General features: G+C 43.4%; 1 long non-coding RNA gene across 4 annotated transcripts in view; it reads right to left on the bottom strand.

Annotated features, from left to right (window-relative positions):
* Nucleotides 1-16,429, bottom strand: part of LOC106034043 (uncharacterized) — a 504,730-nt gene that overhangs the window by 12,138 nt on the left and 476,163 nt on the right. For all 4 annotated transcript variants that reach the window (XR_010833079.1, XR_010833077.1, XR_010833078.1 and 1 more), the window contains 2 exons: nucleotides 16,182-16,416; nucleotides 11,362-11,496 (listed from right to left, as the gene is read on the bottom strand). This is a non-coding gene — a long non-coding RNA (uncharacterized lncRNA). The remainder of the gene's footprint in view (nucleotides 1-11,361; nucleotides 11,497-16,181; nucleotides 16,417-16,429) is intronic.

Here is a 16,429-nt window from a genome sequence, read left to right as displayed (position 1 = left end):
GAGAAAAATCCTTCTCGGGCTCAGTGAGCAGGTATTTTAAGGCTTTCTGCCCGCCATGTTTTAAGCAACGTACTGTTACGATCTGTTAATCCTGTCAATGTTCTAATGCTATTTTAAAGGCATATTTTCTTTTTGAAATGTTATCCATTTATCTGTCTACGTATTTCTCTGACTAGGGTCACACACCTCACACATCAAGCTTTTTAGTGCATGATGCTGCACAGGACACATAATTACCCATTGAGTACAAAAGATAGGTCGTGAATGGAAAATGGGCCCATTCAAACCAGATCAGAATTGCACTATGCTAGTCATTTACTTTTGTTAGTTATTTTATTGCTACAGTCTTAATATTGCTTAAATGCACACTTTTAAAGCACTAATTGATAAGAAGGACTTTGTAAGGGACTCTAGTTAGCATTGTATCTTTGGAGCAAATCATCAGAGAATATGCTCTGGCACATATTTGCAGCTGTATTCTTTAGCAACTGTTCTTAGTATGGAAAAAACACCAGCATGTCTTAAAAAAATTGCTTTGCATTTCAAGCCAGGAAATCTCAGCTACGTTCCATCTGACTTATGGATTGCGAAAAGCTACCGTAGTGAAAAACAAATCGTGGGATACATATCACATGGAAGGTTTATATGATATATCACTCAGCATGGAGCCTGGTTTGATTTACTTTGCACCCAAGCAAAAGAAACTGAAAATGAAAATAGTGTTTTTCCATTCCTTGTATTCCCTGCAATATTCTGCCATCCTTCTGAAGGTAAAGTGCGTCATGAAGTCACTGTAGTTTTGCATTCAATAACTGATGGCAGGATAAAGCCTTCCTGTCTAGGAGGATGGTTCATAGCTGCACAGGTGGAACTAAATGTCTCATTTCTCAACTCATACCCAATTTGGAGAGGATTTTGGCTCTTCCTATCTTGCAGAAGAGATCAGGGAGCTGCACAGGGACAATGAGCTCTCCCTGTGCACTGACCCCTGCTCCGATTTAGACACCAGGGACCTGCTGCGATTCATCTGGGAGTGTAACAAGGAACTATGGCACTAGGCAAATTACTCACTGCCTGACATTTAGGAGCTTATAAATTGTTAGGGAATATTTAAAACGATGCAAATGAATATTTTCATATAGTATATTTGGCTGTATTCCTGGCCTGTATTATTTTTCTGGGTTGGATACCTCCATCTCCAGCAGATATTCAGTCCTTAAAACTGTTTGGCTTTTATTTTATTCTATTTATTTTTCTGTCATCTATTATTCTAAAGAGATGTAATGGATCAGCCCAGATATATTTCATGTTGTGAAGAGAGGGAAGGAAACAGCCTGAAAATCATCTGCAGTTCAACATTGAGCTGATATTTGTGGAGATAAAGACTTAGTCCACAACATTTTTACCTTGTGATTTGGATTCCACGGGGTAACAATCAGCTCCAAAAATCTCATTGTGACACTGTTTTCAAAGTCAAATAAGGAGCATCAATGAGAACACACCACCCCCCAAGTGGCTCCCCTCCAGCTTCAAAACCCCAATTTATTTTTGACTTTGCACCATAAGACTGAAATGATTAATCTGTAATAGATTATCTCATAGATCTGCTAAAGAACAGAGGATGTGATTTGCTCAGGATTTGGCACACTGGCAATGGCATGTCATGGCAAGGTGCTTAATGAATACTGCACCACAGAAAAATAACATGCGTAAATCTCCAGCTACTGGAGAGGGATGTCCTCCTGTGTGGTGAGGGAACCCCCTCCAGTGATCGCATTGACCACCGACTGCCCACCAGTGATTAAGCACATCATTTCCCCCAGCTTTCCACAAAGACTTCTCCAAGCTTAGATGTTTGGCACAACCAGCCTTGAACTTGCATTTCAGAAGTGCTAAGCACCTACAACATAGAAATCGAGGCGTTTACTCCACCTCTGTGGTGCCCTGTGGGGTCTCAGGATGTATGTTATAGAACTGCAAAGTGTAGTTATTTGTGGGAAGTATTGAATGCCTGAGGGAAACACAAACAGCTGGATGGCTACATCGCGTTTTTGTGCTACCGAATGTTCACCTTCATTTCAGGGAGTAGAGGAAGTTTGTGTGGAACTCGATGCATAATTTATGGCACCGTGAAGCATTTACCAGGGGTAAGCCTGAGCCTATGGAATCCAGTTGAAAAGGGCAAGCAATTTTTTTAAACTGGGACGTGGCTACTTCTGGTGCCAAACCTAAAAGCCCAAAGCTGTCAAAATAAAATCAGAGCAAGTCTAAGTAACAGGCAGCAATTTCTGTTGGCACTGCCTACGTATTTGCCAGTTAACAGAAGTAATTGGCCTTTTCTCTCATTTTAGAAATTGCTTAGGAATGCTAGAAACTTGAGAAAAAATTCTCTCACCTGTCTGACCTTGGCCAAGTGCTGAAGAGCAATCATCCACCTGAGAGCGGGGTACCTCCGACAGCAGGCAGAGCAAAGGGTGGTTGTGCTCTTATTGCCATTCAGCGACACCTTCCTGCTGCTAAAACTCCATTTCTCTTTTTGCAGCATCTCGCTATTTACTAAGTAGCTGGAGATAAATATGGTGCTCTAACCTCCATTTCCTCTATCTTCAGGGAGATTTACCTGCCAGTCCAGGCAGTCCTTTCTGGCATCAGAAGTTGAACAAAGTTCTCCTTGTGGTAACGGAGTTTATTAGCCTGTGATGCCCCTTCCCTTGACCTGGCGGGACTTCTCCTTTGCTTGTGCTCCTGCCAGCCCTTGGCCTCCTGCGCGGGGTCAGTGAAGGTCTCAGTCTCCAGACTCTTAGGCCGTAACCGAGGGCCGTAATTCATTTTGTGTGCGCCATCAAGCAGCAGCTGTCTTTAAACCGCTGACCCAAGGCACAGGTGCAGGACAGCGGCATCGCTCATGGAGGTGCAGGATGGCGGCAGACCACGAGCTGAGGCCCCACGGACGGGCGGCTGGCTGAGGTGGCTGGAGTGGCTCCGGGCCTGGGAACTGCTCCATGAGGCAGCGCTGTTGATGGACAGCTGTGACAGATGCCTGTGTGCTGTTATCTCCACAGCCATCAAAAGAAGATGCTTATAGCTTCATATTAGTTGTCTCTTCAGCTCAAAGGCACAGGCCTTCTTTGGTTGTGTGCCTGTGTGGTGATGACAGCTTTCCCCTTCATCTAACAGCCACACCGGAGCTTGCTGGGGCAGTGCTGACACTGTCCAGCCTCTGCAGCAACGCAGAGCACAGGGGAACAAAGGGAAATGGGGATGCTGCTGCCACAAACCCCAGGGAGCCTGAGCTCAACTCCTTCCTCCCTCTACTCAGGCCATGCTCGTCCCTAGAGAAATCAGAATTTGGGTTTTCCCCTCACAGACACCCAAGGGCCAGGCCCGGGCTCCACTTCTGCGCTCTGTTGGGCCATTCCGGCAGGGAAGTGAGCTGTACTTGGCAATTCTGTGGGATTTTGGACTTGGGAGATAGCAAAGGCAGCATCAACAGCTACAGTTCAGAGGGGAGAAAAGGGCTGTCTGCCAAACGGTGCTTGGAGCTCATGGGGGGCTGATGCAAGTGGTCAGATTGACGCAAATTTCTTCCCAGCCACTTCATGAGCATTGCCACATGTATCGTTCAGTAAGATGATCTTTAGAGGCCCCTACCAAACCAAACCAGCCTATGATATTGTCTCTGTCTCCACCTCTTGGTGCTCCTAACCACAGGCTGAGGTCTCACCTGCAGTCTGGGGATGGTGGGATGCCCAGTGGCAGGGTTTCACCCTGGGAAGTGCTGCGGGTCTTTCTGTCAGAGAGGCCTGAGAGCGTCTGCCTGAAAACAGGAGTCAGGGCAGGCCTAGGTGGTGGCTCTGGCTCGGGAAGGGGAGGGCAGCAGGGCTTTTCTCCTGTCTGTGCAAGCCCTGATATCCCTGCTTCCTCGTGCCCGCCCTCTCCCACTGCACCAGGTGCCTAACTCCTCTGGTGCTGCGGGGTCACGTAATTGTCAGGAAAACCCAAACCCACAGCAGCAGACATGAAACACTGGCACACAGACCCTGGTTCCAGGTGGCCTCAGCACCCACGTCCCGCTCCACCACTGCCACTGCAGGCTCAGAAGAGGGGCAAAGGTGGTGTGGCCGGCTGCCCTGGTGCCGGGGGTCTTGGCAGTAGGGTGTAACGTGCACAGGTGAATGGTCTGTTTTGCAAACAGGCAGGCTGAGGTCGTCTGGGTCTTTCCAGAGTCCCTGCTATTTTTTTTTTCTTTGGGGGCAAGGGGGAAGCCAGTAATCATAGGAATAAAGAACTAAAGTAGTTGGATGAACCATAATTTCCTAGTACAAACTCTCCTTGTCTGTATTTCTAACAGTTACATGCTGAGATGGTTGCATTTTGGGCAAAATAAGTATTGTAACAGTAATAATAGGACAGCTATAAAAAAGTCAAAGTTCATTAAAAAAATCTTCACCCATTTCATCACTAATTATTATTCCAATTCTGATCATTGATCACTCAAAGTGAGCTTTTTTTTTTTTTTAAAGAGATTTGTTAGTCTAACACAATGTTAAAACGTGTGTCCAAAAGTAATGCATTGGTTTTCTGTGGAACAATCCATCTGTTACTACAAGAAAAGAAAGACAGGAAAAATAAACCTTATCCCATGAAATCAGACATATGAGAGAAGAATCCTTTTGAAACTCCCCCCCAGAAATCCCAACCTGAGTGCGGAAGGAGGCAGACAGGCATTAATGAGCAGAGTGCAGCCTCCACTGGATTCTTGCCCCTGGAAAGCAGCAGAATTACAAAATGGTTGGGCATGAAAGAAATTACAGATTTGCTACAGATATCTGCTGCTTAGTGCCTAAAAATTTAGTTTAAGGGGCCTCTCAATCTGTATATGGAAATGAGTCAAAAGCAGAAGCATTTCTGACCTGCTTGAAGATTTTTAGCATCAAACTTTTCTAGAATTAAAACATTTCCAAGCTAATAATTTTGTACTCTCAGATTTTTTTTTATTTTTTTTATTTTTTAATAAAAACTGTATATATTTCAAATTTGTAAAGTGACTGGACAAAGCAGTGTTAAAAATTCAACTGCACTAATTACTAGCTGAGCAGCATAAAAACCTCTGAATAAATGTCAGTCTAGGAGATAAGCTCTTATCTTAATCTAATGACTCCACAGACTTAATTTGTCAGGCCAGCCTAGTTGATGAAAAACAGGTTTCTATTCTCTAGTGTTAGCAGCCACATCTTTCCAAATCTTTGAAGTTGGATAGTAATACCATCAGTGTCATCCTGCAAAAATCTTGTGACCAAGCCAATTTCATTCCTATTGTCCTGTTACACTAATTAAAGTTGTTTTACCCCCATTGGTCTGCAATAGGTGAAAATGAAGCCAATTTATTTTTAGATTTGTTATATTCTTGCGATAATCATTCTTGCTTTTTTTTTTTTTTTCCTTCCCCCACTCTCAACAATGTGTTAATATTTGCAGTGCTCTTTTGGTATCAGAAAGCTGGGCTTTGCAGCAGGGCTCCACAGATAGCACAGTGCTATCCCAGGACAATTCCTGCAGTGCAGATGAAGTACGCAAGTCTGTGTGTGTTTATTTGTATAGAGAAGAATCATTTTGAGCTCTGGCAATAAATTTGATCTTAAAAGATGATTTTAGGTTTTGGAAGTTCTTTCCTAAAGGAGCATTTGACATATTTAGAGCTAAATGCACCAAATGTTCATATTGTTTGGACAAAGTGGATTAACAAATAGAAAAAAAAAAAAAAAAGAAATTGGCTGCGGTCAGTGTTTCCAGCCCCCCCACCTCAGCTCACCCTTCTGATGGGAAGCTGGCAGGCCTTTTCATGCACAGTGCCCCATTTCAAAGGATACCATTTAAGAAGAGTATTCTTCATCCCAATCCTGGTATTTAAACAGGGATATGCTTGGGTTTGAGGAGTTACTTGGGAGGTGAAATTTACACTGATGATACCCAGGAATACTACAGTTAGGAAAACTCGAGGAAAATGGTAAGATTAAAGTGTGACGTACCGAGCCAAATCAGAGAGGCCAGGGGTCAGCTCCCGACCCCAATGGGCTGTGTGTGAGCATGGACACCCAGTTCCACACCTCAGTGCTCGGGGTGTAACGGGAGGTGGGCATTGGCATGGTCTGTGAGCCCCGGTGTTTGGGCCATGCTGCCTGGCACATCCCTGCTGCAGCGGACACAATGGGGCGGCGAGGCAGGTTGGGGATCTTTGCACCTGCAAAAATGTCAAACTGGAAGATGTAGTTTCCCCATCTTGGTTGGGTTCTGCAGCTGAAGTATACCAATGGAATCTTTTTAATACCCTGACTTGCACATCCCTGCTTATGGCATATTTTTGTCAGCTGGGGTCCGTAACATGTTGTCTTTCCTTTTTTACCCTCAACCCTCTGCAAGGGAGCAGATTTTGCAGAGCAGGGCCATGAAAAGTGCTCATGGTCCTAAATGTGACCCAGAAAGATGGGGCTGTTGGATAAATTAGAAGCAAATTTCCACAGATACTAGAGCACCTCTGGATGCAGATCAGTGCCTACTTCTGTTTTTTAAAGCTTCCAGGCTTCTTTTGCCTATGGGAGTTGGGAACACAAGAGCTTCTGAAAATCTTAAAGCCTGAGACATATTTAAGAACTGTTGTCTGTTGCTTCCCGGGATTGAGACAACAAAATTTTTGAGAGCTCTGTGCTGCAGTCAGTAGCTGTCTGTCCCTCTAAACACTAATAAACATTTGGTGCATGGTCTGCAAGCTTGAAGCCTCATCTGACCAAAGCTTAAATTATATCCATTGATTTCATCATGGAAGTGATGGTCCACTCCTGGACATGCCAAATTCATTTATGTTAGGGCTATGGCCTGGAATGGCATTTTTTTCATAAGAATTAATGGATCCTCATTTCTCCTGCTCTGAGTCAGAGTTTAAATCTACAGGCCATTCCTGACACAGCTGTAACAGAAAATGAACACATTGAAGTGAAATTTTCAAAGTGACATTTGAATCCCCTCTCTCTGATGAAATCCCACCTATTGATCCAGTCAAATGACTGCAGTCTCCATGGGTCCATCCTGCAAAGCCTCCTCGACTGGCTTATTACTGCAATTCTTCAGGTGCACCGCTACCGTCTTTCAGCAGAGGACAGGTGCCAGCTAATCAACTGGAAAAATGAAAGCTCCTAGAGATGAAATCCTACTTCAGGTGAAAGCAATGACAAAATTCCCATGGACATCATCTTAAGTCGGAATTTCCATTTTAATGCTGACTCCCTGATCTACGCAGTGGCTTTGACTTGGAATAACTCATTTATTGCCCTTTCCCCAGTAGCTGGTGCACTGAGGGGCTGACTCACATGGGAGCCGTGGCCACAGGGGCATTGTGGTAGGATCTAGCTGGCTTGAGTTAAACTGTCCGTGCACCAGGAGACTTTGTGGCCTCATGAGTCCCTTAGCTCCTTCCATGCCCTCCACCATTTCCTCTTGTCATTCCACTAAAAAAATTCACCTGCTTGGGCCTGCAAAGGAGCCCTGCCATTTCTGGGCCACCGCCTACAAGGAGAGCAACTTGGGGTGCTGAGGAGAACTGAAGCCTCGTGAAAGAACAAAGCTGAGTCCTTTGTAGAAAAATGTGACTTTCTATCAGAGAGCTATGGATCCAGATCAATTTTCCTAGCAAAAGGGAATAACTCAAGTCTGAAAACAAAAAGGAGCCTGTCACGATGAGATACAAAAGTATGGGGTTATCTGTCAGTCTTGATGAAGTATAGTGCTGACAAGCCAATAATGAGCTAAGGGCCACAGTGAGGCTACAACAAGTTGGAGCCACCTTGGCCTGGCAAACTAAAGTCCAAATGCTGGCACCACTACTGGAGGCAGGACAAGCATGGTCAATAGGAGCAGGACTTTCTTGATTTGCTAATAGAGTATCCCAGCTCGCATGCCTTTTGTTGGGTGAGTGGCAGAGTGTGCTAATGCACATGCCTTGCCTTGGCTCTAAATGGTCTCTGACTATAAAAGTTAATAGCTTTGATGCAGCATTCCTAAAAGGAAGTGTTTGTCAATTCTGCTCTAAGTGTTTGAGCTCAACAGTCTTAATTCAATGTGTCAGATAAGAGAAAATCATGTTGGTTTATATTTATGATTTATCACTTCTATCTTAGCACTAGAGATGTTTCGAGAGCAAACTAACTCTTCAGTTTGTGTTTTGCTTTGCTTTATGTGTGTATTTTTATTTTTTTTTAAATCCATCTAAACCTTGCCAGTCAAATCCATAACATTTCTATACCAGTGTCAAATCTGCTGGGGGTGAGAGGAAGAAACACATCTGGAATGCACAAAGGTAGTATGTTCTGATAAGTCATAGCTTATGGCTGGGTACAGCAGAGGTTTGAAAATAGGCAGGCAGTGAGTACAAAGCTGAGGCCCATGCTACTGCTCAGGTCAAGGTGAGCCACACTGCCAGACCCAGAGGAGCACTGAAGCCTGCTACTTCATGAGGCCCTTGGGCATATTCGGGATTCTTGAGCTAAGATTGGAAAAGGGGCGAGCCTGGTGAGCAGGCTGACAGATCCACAGAAAAGCAAAGAAACTTGTAGTGAACAAAGAAAAGACAGGATGCAAGCTATGTCTTATAGGTGGAAAAGGATCAGATCACCTCGGGAATTTGGGTGCTTAAGTGCCTTTGTTTAGGATCCACCCCAAAAAGGCCTTGATGATCTGGGACAATATGGGTGGAGAGGTGTCTCCTATACTTATCAGCTTTCCAGTAGCACCAAAGCCAACAGAAGAACCAGAAGTCAGTCTTGGTAATCCCATCATCTGGCCATGACTGCCTTTTGAGATTGCTACATGCATGGGACTAAAGTGGGTAGAAAACTGTCTGGGTTAATCTCAATGTTTCCATAACATGTTACCTGGCAAGTGAGGATGGCTGCTGAAATGTTTGCGTTAGGCTCTTGCTTTTACAGTAGCGCTGTGTAAAACAGAACAGCTTTGTGGCGATAATAGTGGCTTCCCCCACATGGGATGCTCTCTCCCCTTTCATTTTGGCCTTGGTAAGTGCACATCAAAGATTTTCCACTTCTCCTGTTTCAAAGGGAACCTCCACCCACCCGCAAGTAGCAGTAAGCATTTCCTCCCGTCTTCACAAGCTGTTATTGGCTCAAACACCTTCCCTGCACTCTTTGGGAAAGGAGGCAGATAATGCAGGGAGAGCTGCAGTGATTCTTGGGACCAACAGTAAAGGTACCCAGTTAAAGGACTTAGCGGGGGGCCTCAGATTTGCTTGCAGAGGCCTGTGTGTCTTTTCTCGCGATCAAAGCCACTGTGAGAAATTGTGGTTTTCAATTCATTTTTTTTTGCATATGGGAAAGAGGATGGCTTTGTGCAATGGCTGTTTAAAAATACTTCAAAAGAACTTGAATCAGTCCATGGCTGTGCTATATACAAATTAAAATAATTGATTTCTGGCAGCCTTTTAGGAGATCTATAAATTAAAGGGATCACATTTCTGATACATTTTGGGGGACTTTATTTTATGCTGACTTTCAGAGTGCCCTCCATGCCAGAGCTGGAAGTCAGCCACCAAAGCAGTGAGCTTCTCACTTTCATTTGCTTTGCCCTCTTGTCACAGGAGCCACTGGGTCTCCTTCTGGAGCACCCATGGTTCCGGCAGGTCCTGGACCCATGCCAGCTCTGTACCCTTCCCGTTCATTTTGTGCTTTGAGAACTTTATGTCAGGAAATAGAAGCTGCCCCAAACCTACCAAGAGCCTCCCCTCTGGGGAGTTTGCTTCTCTCCCCTTTTCTCCATCAGTAGAAACTGATACCCTCACCCAGTCTGTGTTGCACCTGGGCTGTCCCCATTGTGTGCACTGATGGCAATGGGTTCAGCTCTATCTGTGATGACCTAAAAATAGCTCTCAATTAACATTGCATTTCAAGAATTGGAAAATTTCCCAGAAGTCCATTCTTTTTTTTCTTTTTCTGTTTCATTACATTTTACAGTAATAATACACAAGCCTGTAGAAAACATGACGGGTAATGAAAAAATGTAATTAATATAAGCAGTGTAAAGCATTTTTTTCCCTCTGTTGTCCTTGCAGAAAATTACTGCTTTAAACTGAGCAGGATGTGAAAATGCATAAAGCAAACAGTAATATGCTGTGGTTTGTAAATATCTTATGCAAAATAGTTAAGTCAACTGCTGTTTATTTTTCTTACTTTGTGTCACAAGCTCTTACTTTCTTTTGTTCATTATTTTTTCCATTTGTTCTTTTTTGGGGGGGGCTTGCTCTCTTTCATCTTAAGGAAGCCACTGGGTTAACTATATTTTTTTCTGCTACAGCTAATTCAATCAAATATACAGGACAGGCTATTCCATCTCTTCTTACCATCTCCCGTTTGCTGGCTCTGAAATGCAACATATACTACAAAAGTGTAGCAAGTCAAGTCTTCATGATACGGAGGTTCTGCCCTCATTTTAATGGGATTAAAAAAAAAAAAAAAAAGGGAAAACACCTATCCCGCAAATAAGTAGTTATCCCAAATCCTGCCACAGCATTATGACAAACTGTAGCCTTCCTGACGATGCCTGTAGAATTCGGCAGTGTTTTTATAAGGCTGCCCAGTCACAGTTCTGGAATGGGCTGTGAGCAATATGCAGTCAACACTAACTAAGATGGCACAGTCTATGCCAGCTCTCCTTAGGATATTTCTCTGTGGCTATCTGTAGAACTTGTAATACCCAGCGATATCTGAAGGTCACAGCAGAGTTTCTGAGCTGAAATACAAAACAGCATTCCAAACACATCTTCTGTGGCCAGGCAAGAAACTGCTTATGGTTTAGCTTCCCTCCCCCCTACCCGCAGCTGACATCCAGCATTAGTTATTGTTTATTTTTGTCTTGTTCCTGGTTCTAAAGGTTTCCCTTATGGCCCTGCTTTATGTGAACTTTCAGATATCACTCGGGGCTTCTCTGCCTCATCCCCTCTGATGTAGCCAGTTCCCCTGTGAAGGTAGGTTTCCCCAGCTGAAGATCTGTGCCTCTCTCCTGTGGCATTCTGTGCAGCCATTTGGAGTCCCAGATGTAGGAAATGAAATAATCCACGCTCATACAGTCATGAAAGTGCCCATCTGGCACACAGGAACATCACGCATTGGAAGCACACAAGCGTGAGCTCACTTTTGTTATGGCATTTCATAAACAGAGATGCAGCGAGCCAGCAAGTAAGGTCCTTTGGATAATAACAATCGTTTCCACCACACATTGTGTTTAAAAAATAGGGGAAGAAAAATCAAGACAAACTGGAAAGATTTTCTCTGAGGCTTCTGAGGAGAAATTTCTACTTACAAATGTTTTTTCCCAGTGGCCTTCTGTACTTATATTTCCCTGGTTCTCCCACTCTCTATGTAGATGTAAGACAATGGTGACAGCTGAAATGTAGCCAGTTAACTCTTAGTTACCTCTGCAAGCTCTTCTTCCTCACTGTTCAGTAAAAGAAAGGAAATATTAGATCATACTTACAAAAGTGAGTTCTATAAAAACAAATTGCATGTTACTGCTTTCTTATCACTACATAAAACTCACAGAAACAGTCTAATAAATGACCTCACCACTCAATTTTGAAGTATACAAATTAAAGACAGCAACAGATAAGCCAAGAGAGATTAATGTACAGTGTGTGCGCCTGTATGTGTGTTTGCATGCCTCTATGAGGACATACCCATATGCTGTTGACATTCAACCTCTGGAATAATAATTAGGGGAAAAGGCAGATGTGTAAATTCATCTTGCTGGGCAGTGTATATATGCTGTACTAGTCCCTGATTAATTCAGAACTTGAACACTAATCCAAAACACAAGGTTTCTGCTGGGATATGGTGGCTTATAAAGGGGTGGAATATGAGGAAACAATGAACAGCCCAAAATGATGGACTAAGTTCAATACCAATAAGTAAAAAGCAAGGTTATTTATATTATTCCAGCTTTGTAAAGTAATTGAAAAAAGACACCCTAGGCTTTTTTTTTTTTTTTAATGTCATTGCATGCTGTAAAAAAGCCTTGGGATGTATTAAACCTCAGAAAACCACCATTAGCCCTTCTGACAGTGCTGGATCTTCAGAGGACTCCTCAAAGGGGTGAGGTTTTTAAGGTCAATAGAGAGCAGAGAGAGGTGTCTGGTCTCCTGAACCATCGCAGGCAAACCATGTCCAGTCCACAGTGGGGGCCCAGGCCTGCCAGGGGCAAGGGTATGCCACTCCATGGTTTATGAACATTATAAATTATGGATAATAGTAAAAGAAAATAGTCTCTGCATTTTACGAGCCATTTTTGTACTGTATTTGGCAAACAATATCTTTGTCCAGTATATGTTAAATACTAAGTGCTAAGTTGGGAAAACAATGATATGTTTGTAAATACGACAGACCATTACAATATACTGCTTCTCATTTGAAAAGTCATTTGTGCAAGAAATGATTATTGACCCATGATATGTAAATGATTGAAATGCAGAAATTAATATTTGGGTCAACTCATGTATTTTTCAACCATGAAATGAAAAGCTCAGTATTCACATTCTAATTCATACATGAAAGCATTACAGCACTATTACTGGGCTATTGTATTAATTTATTATTGTCTTAGTTAATGACATACAGAGTTATAACTCTACTTTCAAACTGAGGAAAAGGTGTTGCTATGCCCTAGCAATGTTTCAGCCCAGGAATGTCCCTTTTCCTGGACTTTTCTTGTCCTGGTGATCACAAACCAAATTCACAGCTAATGGAAGCAAATAAGCAGCACTGCTTGCACTAAGGTGTGTTTGGTCCTAACACACCTTAAATGTTGTACATCGAGGATCGGCTCCTACATTGCAGCTCCTCTGTTCCCACGGGGCCTGATTCTTACCTCTTTACCTGAGTTTTACACCAGTGCAATGCTACTTATTTACTGAATTAAGCCAGAAGTAAAATCAGCACAGGGTTGTTGCACAGTTGTCTGTTTCTTACTCTCAGGGGTTTTGGTTCTGCTCCCCCTCCTCTTTCACTGAACCACGGGGCAGTCAGCAAGCACGTGGGGCTTCTGACGGTGCTGGTGGGAGACACGTTCAGCCTGATGGAGTCGCAGCAGCCCCAGCCCTTCAGCCCAAAGTGACTTTTGTGACAGGGAGCTGAGAGCCCAGGTTGTAGCCCCAGAGACTCAGGTGCTCTCTTTCTCCCTAGAAGAAGCATCCCAAGACCTGGAGCAGCAGTTCAGCCTCAGCCCATGCTATGTTCTGTCCCCGAGGCAGCAAGAAGGCGGCCCTGTGACCGCGGTGAGGTTCTGCACCTGCTGCCATGCAGCGCCAAGGTGCTTGGCTGAGGTGGTTGATACGGGACAAGTCGTGCCTGTTAGAACTACAGTATGGTCATCTCTTGGGCTCTTATCCATTACATTTCAATTCCATCAGCCACTGAGCTTAGCTGGATTGACTCTGATTTAAGGTCAAAAATCCAAATAATTCATTACTATCTTATAAACAGTGTGCTCCACATTCATGCCTTTTAATGCAAAAGTAAACAATGCCTCATTTTTTGTGCTATGGGGTATAGTACCACTTGATGGGTCTATCTCCTTAAAGAGATGCATAATTTAATAACAAATAAGTGTATGAGTGAAATCTATGTAGAATGATATTTGTCATAGACAAAATGAATGGAGAAGGGATGGGCAGAATAATTCAGATAATACCCAAAATCAAAGCATCACAACAAAATCAGGATTAACCCACGAAATATGATGTATTTCATGAAATGACTGGTATATTCTAATGACCACAATGACTCAAATGAATTAAGCAGGGCAGTATTGCATTAAGGTTACTACAGAATTCCTACCTGTTACATGCATATTGGGTCACGCCTACAAGAATGGGCCAGATTTATCTTAGTTAAAATTACATACAACTGTATTTGCACATATCTTACAGATAAAACCTTTTTTTTTTTTTTTTTTTTTTTTGCATTTTGAGTACAATTGTGTATTTCAGATACAAATTATTTAAGCAGCTTTAAATGGCTCATTTTGATAGTGATAAAGCCAGCTCTACACAGCTTCCTAGCAAGTCCAGGTGTAAGAGCATGTTTGAGTGGTGAAGAACTCATGCGGCTACCCCAGGACTAACTAAAATCATGACGCAGATGAAGCAGAGGTGGTGTTAATCAGTGATGTAGCCACTGCCCCCATGGTGTGAATAAGCAACCGCCCACACCAGCCAGATGTATAGGAGGGGCAACACCCTCTTGATCCTGCCCAATTAATCACTCTCTGTTTTTCTTAGCCTCTGGTGCAAAAGGCAGACCCAGATGACTAATTCTGGCAATAGAGGCCCTGCTTCTCAAGGAGACTTCCCTCTGGTAGAAGCACGATTTGGTTTTAGTTTTCTTATGGCCTATTCCTTTATTTGAGGCTAATGGCTGACATGAATCATAATGTTAGGAGGGGGGAGCACGATTTGTACCAGCAATCCAGAAAAGATGGCGTGTTCACCAGGGGTGGGAACAGAGGGTGCAGGCTTGACCACAAGGGAAGGGCAGCACTGGCAGCGCCTCTCCTCCAAACCCAGTGTCCCCGGGCTGATCTGGAGGGGCATCAGCTAGAGCGTGACCAAGGTGGAAGCCGAACAACACGTGCTGCTTTGCAAGGAGCTCGCGTAGGAGTCTCAAACCAACAAGGTGATGATTACTATAGCCCCAGCCAAGCACGGCCTTTGTTTAACTTCACTAGTATGAGTAAGCTAATTGGCGTCACTGGGCCTGTACGTGTGCTTAAAAGTTATGGCTGTGTTAAAGTGCTTTGGTGGGTCAGGGAATAATGGATGTTTAGCACCTTGCAGGATGCAGCCCTAGGAGCAAGCCTTGCCCTGACCTTCTGCAAAGCAGGGGGGTGCTCCCAGGGCCTGGCTGTGCTCAGCCTGCAGCTGCACTGCCCCATGCACGCCACGGCTGCATAATGCTGGGGATTGTCTAAATCATGAAACAACATGTTGTACCAGGGCAGCCAAAAACAACAATAAAATTAGCAGGAGCCAGTCCAGCTGACTCTAGGAGAAGCTGCAGAGTTTCAGAATTAAATTTACCTCTAACCCTGAAAACTAAACTAATTGTAGAATGTAAGGCTCCCCGAACACGTTAGGGAACTTGATGGGAAAACCTCAGAAAAAAAAAACACAAACACTTTAGATAAAGCCCCCATTTTAATTGTATCAATTCTGCCAATTAATGATAATGGAAGAGCAGTCCAATTAGCTAAATAGCTAATAGTTTTATCAAGCAGAGGCTGGCAATTTAAAGCAAACAAATTCTTTCTAATTTTATCCCCTTGCACACCAAGATGTTTAAAGGATAATGGGGGATCCAATAAAGGATATTGCTCAAATAGAGCTACGTTTAAATCGCCTAATGGCTTTAAGAGTTTTACCCCAATTAACAAAAAGAAACATGAACATCCAGTATCTTCTAGCATAATATCTAAAACTTTCATTAGAAAAATAATATATTCTCCATCTAAGGCCAGAATGGAAAACATCACTGACTTTTCCCTTAAAAAAAAAGATTTCTCCCAAAGCTAAGGCTCCCCTGTAACAGCAAAAGTATCAGAGAAAAAGGACTCTCCAGTATAATCTGAAGTATATAAATAATCTTCAAACTATGGTCATTATTTTTAACATAACTGTGGATTTGAATAAAGGAGATTGACCTATCTAACATATTTAAGACCAAATCCTACTGTTACCTAAATCTGAAATAAGTTAAGGCTATTGAAGAGAATCAAAAGCCTTTTCAAAATCAATAGCCAGAACAAATTCCTCATGATCATAATTTTGAGGATAAAAAATCCATTAAAGTTATGTCTTTGATTGCTATTAATGAAGCAATCTGGAATAAATCCAGAATGATCCATATGGATAATCGAATCTCATATTTTCTCACATTTTAAAGGGCTCTGATTTGGGCCCTGACTTATATGACAATGATGAGCAAAAGTCTCATTTCCTTCTGACACTGAGCTACCCACCCTGGACATTGGATGACATGGTCTCTAAAGGGAGCTAGAGGAGCAATGTATTCAACACTCAAAGAAGAGCTCAGATAAATCAGCTTCCAGCCTCACCAACAAATCCCCAATACCTCTTTGCTGCAGGTATTTTGGAGGCTCCTGTAGGCTGCAGAAACCACTGAAATGCTGCCGTGGTGCTGTAGAAGGGTGCTGGGGGGGAGACGTCCACAGAGCTACGTCAGCAGTTGGGCCCATGCTGGGGAAGACGTGCCATGGGGAGCTCCTGCTGCCACATGAGTGCAGGTCCCTCTCCTGAGGGTTTGCTTCACTCCAGTGACCTTTCCTCAAACTTAGCTGCTCCACAGCCTGCAAGGTTGAA

This window comes from Anser cygnoides, chromosome 8 (assembly GCF_040182565.1).
Source record: "Anser cygnoides isolate HZ-2024a breed goose chromosome 8, Taihu_goose_T2T_genome, whole genome shotgun sequence".
Classification (NCBI taxonomy): Eukaryota; Metazoa; Chordata; class Aves; order Anseriformes; family Anatidae; genus Anser; species Anser cygnoides.
Note: the sequence above shows the minus strand (reverse complement) of the source record. Positions and strands in the feature narration are given on the sequence as shown.